General features: G+C 49.7%; 1 long non-coding RNA gene across 1 annotated transcript; it reads right to left on the bottom strand.

The window, feature by feature from the left end:
- Window positions 1-1,247: 1,247 nt before the first annotated feature.
- LOC103096332 (uncharacterized) lies at window positions 1,248-4,865 on the bottom strand. The gene is made up of 3 exons (XR_474505.2): window positions 4,573-4,865; window positions 3,272-3,489; window positions 1,248-1,499 (listed from the first exon to the last, which is right to left on the bottom strand). It is a non-coding gene; the product is annotated as an uncharacterized LOC103096332 (long non-coding RNA).
- Between the last annotated feature and the right edge of the window lie 1,036 nt (window positions 4,866-5,901).

Here is a 5,901-nt window from a genome sequence, read left to right as displayed (position 1 = left end):
GATAGATAGATAGATAGATAGATAGATAGATAGATAGATAGATAGATAGATTTAACCCCTGCCCTTCCATCTTGGAATCAATACTAAATATTGGTTCCAAGGCAGAAGAACGGTAAGGCTGGCAATGGGGGCTGAGTGACTTGCCCTGGCTCACCCATCTGGGAAGTGTCTGAGGCTGGATTTGAAGCCAGGACCTCCCGGCTCCAGGCCTGACTCTCTACCAACTGAGCCACTCAGGTGGGTCCAGGGATATTTTGTTGACTATGTAGGAAGCTCATGAAAGGGCTGGTCAAGTTTTTGAGGTGCTAGTTTCATTATTTTAACCTCCATCTAGGCCAGAGTGCATGAGTCCATTATCCAAGAAGCCATGTGATAGGCTTCAAAGCAACCAGCTGTGTCCTCCCCTGCTCTAGATCAGCCATCAGCCAGGCTCCCCTGCCACTCTCTTCCACCCCAGCATGGCCATCTTCCATCTCTTGAGGAGGATAGCTCAGAGCAAGCAGCAGACACTTACGTGAGGTCTGATCAGATCCTCTTCAATGTGCAGGAGCTGTTCCCACCTGCTGGCCCAGGATAGGGGAAGGGAAGGAAGTCCAACATGAGTCAGACCCTTCCCCAGTCTCCTGTCTCCCCAGGGCAGGGGTCAGGAAGGTAGAGGCAGTGTTACCGAAGCCCCCAGGTGATCCTCCTCCAGTGTTCTAGCCTACCGGGCCACTGGTCCAGAAGGCCCCTGGTAAAACGAACATGTTCCCTAGGAGAGGAAGGCTCACTGGGCTCCAGGCATCTCCCATGCATCACCTTAGCCTCCCTCAGCTGCAGGCCCCAAGACACGAGAGGCACCTTCTCCTGGCCCAGGACCCAACAGACCTGCCTCAGTTCACTGAAATCTCCACAGCATCTCCAGGGCCTTCTGCTGCATCGTGTTCCCCTTCTTCATCTACCGGAGGCAGCACAGAAGCCCCAAGATCGAAACAATCAGGGAGGCAGAAGACTCTGAGCGGTAAGTCTCCTATGGGCTGGAGATGTCTGCTGAGGCTCTCAGTAGCCCAGAGGAATGCCCAAAGTCAGATCTTGTCTCAGGGAGTGAGTGAGTGAAGGAGCAAGCCAGGATTTCCCTTCCTGCTCTTTCTTTTAGCAAGCAGCCCCCACCCCACCCCACACCAACCATCTCCCCACTGGGAGGCCACTCACAGCCACTTTGGATCTTTCCTAGCCTTCCCCCTGCTCCACCGTCCCATACCTGGAGGTTTCTCATCTCCCCAATGAGGCACCTTCCTCCCCCCATGGGCTCTCTGAAGGAACAGGGACCAGCTAGCCATCTCCACCACGCCACACCCCGCTCCCCAGCTCCTTACCCCCTCCCATGCTGTTGGAGCTTGGTCCACAGAGGCAGGCATCTCTATAATCACGTCTGTTGGGACAGCAAGAGTTCCACCTCACTTGATGTTCTCTGGCTTGGCCTCCTACTCATGCCAACGTTCCTCTCCCCTGATCTCCTCCTGTGGGAGAAGATGGTGAAAGGGGATCAATGCTGGATTGTCAGAGGTGTTCGCCATAGACTTTGCTTTGGCTTGTTCTGTGATGTGAAGGCAGGAGTGATTTTCAAAAGAAGAAGAGGGGCCAGCTAGGTGGCTCAGTGGATTGATTGAGAGCCAGGTCCTGGGTTCCAGTGTGGTCTCAGACACTTCTAGCCTGTGACCCTGGGCAAGGCACTTAAGTCCATGGCCTAGCTCTTACTGTTCTTCTGCCTTGGAATCAATATGAATAGTATTGATTCTTAGATGGAAGGTAAGGGGAGAGAAGGAGGAGGAGGAGTCTGAGCTATCCCCATTCTTTTCTGCCTAGCTACATTTTAGCAGTCCTTGTTCAAATCTCATTTAAACTGGGAAGTCGGCCCTGCACTATCCAGCCTGAAGCCCAAGGAAGCCATCTGTTAAGCAATGAATCACACACTGCTTTATCTTAAACTGTAGTTCCAGCTTTGGGGCCTCGAGTTCATTTCTCTGAGGGTCAGGCCTTGGTTTCTTCAGCAATGTCTTTGATTCCACTGCCTCTTTCCTTTGGCCCCTCTCGAGAGGACTGGGTCCATTCCCCGTGTGCCGGCCTCCCATCTCCTCTGTTCTCTCTCCAGATCATGGAGGCCTTCCTCTTCCTCTCCCTCATCCAGGGGGAAGGACAGCCTAGAGATCTCGTGCTTCCCCCTTGTGCTCCTTTTCTCAAAGTTCCTCTAGCTTTCTAGAGGGCAGCCTGCTAGGCTTCAGCCAGTAGCCTTGGTGTTGGTGTTACTCCTCCCCTCTGACCCTGTAGAACCTTCTCTTGCATGGTTCCACCTGTGCTGTCAGCAGTGTCCTAAGCAGGAACACGGATAATCAGCACTATCCAAGGGAGTAGAGGCAGGGAATCTTTGGAGAGCTCATTCTCTGTATCAAAATGGGGCCAACAGGATAGAAGAGCTGGAGGTGACCCTGGGCAAGTCACTTGACCCCCATTGCCTGGCCCTTACCACTCTTCTGCCTTGGAACCAATACCCAGGGTTGACTCCAAGACAGAAGGGAAGGGTTTAAAAAAAAAAGAAGAAGAACTGGAGGAGAAAATATGCTGAGGAGGGAAGAAGAAAGAATGGTGGACACCTAGCCTATAAATGCAAAAAAAGAAATAGCCCAAGGGGAGTTTCCCAAGGCCTAAAGTAGCCAACCAAAGCTTTCCAACCTTGTCCCAAAGGGAGGAAGATTGCGCCTTTGAGAGAGCTCACCATCCCTCTGAATTCTGGGTAACTCCAATGCTGGCTGGTCCTGTGATCAGGAAGAGCCCCCATCCCAGAAAAAGAACCATTTGTCCCTGGTGGGCAGCTGAGGGTTGGCTTTCTTCCTCTCTCTCTCTCTCTCTCTCTCTCTCTCTCTCTCTCTCTCTCTCTCTCTCTCTCTCTCTCTCTCTCTCTCTCTCTCTCCCCCCTCTCTCTCTCTCTCTCTCTCTCTCTCTCTCTCTCTCCCCCCTCTCTCTCTCTCTCTCTCTCTCTCTCTCTCTCCCTACCCATGGCCCAGGTGGGGAAGGTCAGGACACCTACAGCAGAAATTCCTTTTCAGTCAGCTCTTTTTCCCACTCTTTCACCACAACCTTCTGCTTGACCTTCCTGTCATTCAGGGTTAGGAGACCTGGCTGACGAGGGAAAGAGGTAAGGCCAGGGCTGGCTCAGGGAGGCCAAGTTAGACAGAGCCACCTGACAAAAGGGAGCATAAGCTCTAGAAGTTGCATTGTGGTCGTGGTGGTGTACCTGGGATAGATTCTCTTCTCATTCCTGCCTCTTAGGCTCCTCAGCTTCCTTCCAGGCTTGGCATGGCTCTGTCTCCACTGGGAAGCCTTTGCTGATTCCCTCCACCCCTGGGACTCCCATCAGTTGTTAGTAGGTTCGTGGTCCTTGTCATCGTCCTCCTTTCCCTCCTTGTGAGGAGCGAAGAGTTTCTCATCAATGTTTGCCTTCATGGGGCTCTCCTGCAGGGTCGAGGAAGGCAGAGACACTTAGGGAACCGGGCATTGAGACTCAATAAAGTTCTCCTTTCACTCTGCCACTGATTTGCCTGGGAATGTTGGCTACATGCAAAATGAGGCCATTGGAGAAGATGGTTTCTTTTCTGCCCCCACCCCACCTATGACTCTGGCCTCCTCTGGCCTGATTCTTGCCAGAAGATCCACTGAAGAGCATCCCCTTTCCTCCTGCAAGTCACTATGAAGGCTGCTAAGATGTGCCAAGGAGACTCTGCCTAACTGCAACATCTGGCCTGCCTCAGCACTGCCCCAGAGTGCCAGCTGCTCCTTCCCCAAGCCTTCTCTGTCCCTGCTGCCAAGATGGGGGCACAGACCAAGGGCCTGCCCCTTGCCCAGCTGCCAAACAGCTGCCAAATCCATCTTCACATAGACAGCACCTCCAGAATTCAGGCCCCTACGTCACATGTTGCTATGTAATATGTCGTCTTCCTTGATAGAATGGAATCTCCTGCAGAGCATGAACTGTCCAGTTGGGGCTTTGCATCCCCAGCACAGAGCACAGTGCCTGACACACAGTAGGTATGCTTGTCATTGGGGGCAACTGGGTGGCTCAGTGCATTGAGAGCCGGGCCCAGAGTTGAGAGGTTCAAATCTGGCCTCGGACACCTCCTAGCTGTGTGACCCTGGTCAAGTCACCTAGCCGCCATTGCCCAATCCTTCCTAACACATAATATTGATTCTAAGACAAAAGGTAAGGGTTTAATTTAAAAAAATGCTCATCTTTGACTGATCACTTCTCACCTGGATCACTGAAGTCTGCTTTTAACTATTTTTCCTGCCTTCAGCCTCCACACAGCTGCCAAATGACTGTGCCTAAACCTCCGATCTGATCTGGTGCTCAAAAACCTTCAGTGGCTCCTAGTAGCTCTAGGCTAAAATAGAAGCTCCTCAGTCTTTGGCTTAAATCCTTCGGAAATGTATTTCCCATCATTCCCCCACCCCCACTGCTACTGACCTAGTCTCCATTCCAGACAAAACTGAACAGTTGTTCCTAGAACTCCCTGTCCTAACTCTGGGCCTCTGATGTACCTGGGATAGATTCTCTTCTCATTCCTGCCTCTTAGGCTCCTCAGCTTCCTTCCAGGCTTGGCATGGCTCTGTCTCCACTGGGAAGCCTTTGCTGATTCCCTCCACCCCTGGGACTCCCATCAGTTGTTAGTAGGTTCTCCTTCTGCAAGTTATCTTGCATTTACTTATCTGCATATGTTCCAGAGAGTATGCTGACAGAGTGCTGGGCCTGAAATAAAGACAATTTGGGTTCAAATCCTGATTTTTCTATTGACTATGTGAGCATGGACTAGTTAAGCAACCTAAGCCTCAGGTTTTTCATTTGTGAGATCACAATAATAATGCCCCAAGTCCCTGTGCCTCAGTAGGGTAACTGTCAGCTTAAATGAGCCCATCCTGTAAAGAGCTTTGTAAACTTAACTTGATACACATCCATTAGTATATTAAGGTAGGGGGCCTTTGTGCCCAGCCATGGGGGAACGGATCTCTTCGGTCCTGTATTCCATGCACATTCTCTACTAGATGATGGGCTCTGATCCCTGTTGTGGGAAGGAGTGACTACACTGGCAAAACTTGACTCTAGGGGCTCCTTTTTCTTGTCAGTCTTGCTGGCAGCACCGAGAAACAGAGTTTAATACAATTTCCAGGACTAGCAACACTTAGTAGAAATATACTCTAGAAATGGCTCCTTGAGGATTAATAGCTAAGTCATTCACAAATGTGCATCACATATGTCTTGGATCGTTATCATGGTCAGAGCAGCCAAGTTCTTCCCAGCTGATCATCCTTACTATGTTGCTCTTACTGTGCACAATGTTCTCCTGGTTCTGCTCACTTTACTTTGAATCAGTTTACATAGGTCTTCCCGGCTCTTTCTGAAATCATCCTTCATATCATTTCTTATAGCCCAGCAGCATTCCACTACAATAATATCCCTTATTTTATAAGATTATTCACTTACAAAAATGAATAAAATGGAAATATGTTTTGTGTGATATACAGGTATAACCCAGATTGAATAGCTTGCCAGCTGAGAAGGGGGAGAGAAGGGAGGGAGACAATACAGGTCATATAACTTTAGAAAACTTGTGTGGAAATTTGTTATTACATGTAATTGGTAATAAATACATTTTTAAAATTCTGAAAAGGAAAAAACACCACAATAATATACCATAACTTGTTCAGCCACTCCCCAGCTGATGGACATCCCCTCAGTTTCCAATTCTTTGCTACCTCAAAAAGAACTGCTAGAAATATTTTTGACCAAATATGTCCTTTCCCCCATTTAAAAAAATCTTTTGGGGGTAGAGCTAAGATGATGGCAGAGTAGCAGGAACTTTCTGAATCTCC

Source organism: Monodelphis domestica, chromosome X, assembly GCF_027887165.1.
Source record: "Monodelphis domestica isolate mMonDom1 chromosome X, mMonDom1.pri, whole genome shotgun sequence".
Taxonomy (NCBI): domain Eukaryota; kingdom Metazoa; phylum Chordata; class Mammalia; order Didelphimorphia; family Didelphidae; genus Monodelphis; species Monodelphis domestica.
The sequence above is the reverse complement of the archived record's forward strand: the minus strand, read 5'-3'. Positions and strand labels throughout refer to the sequence as shown.